The sequence below is a fragment of the Myotis brandtii genome, unplaced genomic scaffold (genome assembly GCF_000412655.1).
Source record: "Myotis brandtii unplaced genomic scaffold, ASM41265v1 scaffold2134, whole genome shotgun sequence".
NCBI lineage: Eukaryota > Metazoa > Chordata > Mammalia > Chiroptera > Vespertilionidae > Myotis > Myotis brandtii.
In genome coordinates, this window is record NW_005357977.1 from 168,030 (window position 1) to 168,978 (window position 949).

Consider the following 949-nt stretch of genomic DNA (forward strand, 5'->3'; position numbering starts at 1 on the left):
CAGTAGATGTGCAGGAGGCAGCTGATCGATGTTTCTCTCTCATCGATGTTTCTAACTATCTCTCTCCCTTCCTCTCTGTAAAAAAAATCAATAAAATATATTTAAAAGAAAAACAAAGGGGCCCTTGCCCAAGACATGTAGCCAGGAAGTACCAGAGCCAACACCGACCCAGACTGCTGGGGCTCACAGCCCCTGTCACTATGATGCAATACAGCCTCCACTCTGAAAAGCAGGACTAAATGCTAACAGAAAAAGACAGGGAAGCCCTGGATCAGATTATCTGGAAGGCACCTCCTCCCTGCTGACACTCCAACTTCAGGACACCAGTCTGGAAGGTCTGGACTCTGCAAAAGATGCCACCTACACAGGGAGTGCCCCGCAGGGGAGCCCAAGGACTGAGCTTACTCCTCCCTGGCCTCAGCCGCCCTTGGCCCCAGAAGTCAGGCCTTATGGAGGGCAAAAGGCCTGTCAACTCCTGACACCACACAGAGGGGCCCAGGTAGGCTCAGCAGCCGTCTAAACCCTTCCTGCACGTTTTCCTGCCACAGGCTAAGGCCAGCAACAGGCCCAGAAAAGCAGTGCCACAGGCGAGCCAACACTGAGCGAGAGGCAGTGCTGCAAAGGCCAGAATCTGACCAAGCTTCCCCGCCTGAGTCTTGGCTTCTCCATCTGGTCAATGGGAATGTTCATAAAAGGACCTAACACAGAAGCCCTGCCCAGTGGTCCTAAACCCTGCCTGCTTGTGAGACAACCTGGATAAGGGAATCGGGATCTCTGATGGGGCCCGGAATCCACAGCTTCGGAAGTTCCCAGGTGACAGATTGAGGCGACCCCTCAACCTGGGTTGCCTTCCTCAAACTCCTGCCCTCTAGAAGAAGCCCAAAACTCTTATCACAGCAGAGGCAGCCCTTCTAGGCCCTCCCAGACCCTTGCAGTGGGGCCTCAGCCA

At 54.3% G+C, this 949-nt stretch overlaps 1 protein-coding gene and 1 long non-coding RNA gene across 2 annotated transcripts in view; one reads left to right on the forward strand and one right to left on the reverse strand.

Moving 5' to 3' along the window:
- Positions 1-949, reverse strand: part of TECR (trans-2,3-enoyl-CoA reductase) — a 26,608-nt gene that overhangs the window by 11,127 nt on the left and 14,532 nt on the right. The gene's annotated exons all lie outside the window — the stretch shown is intronic.
- Positions 1-949, forward strand: part of LOC102260397 — a 29,948-nt gene that overhangs the window by 8,032 nt on the left and 20,967 nt on the right. The window lies entirely within an intron of this gene.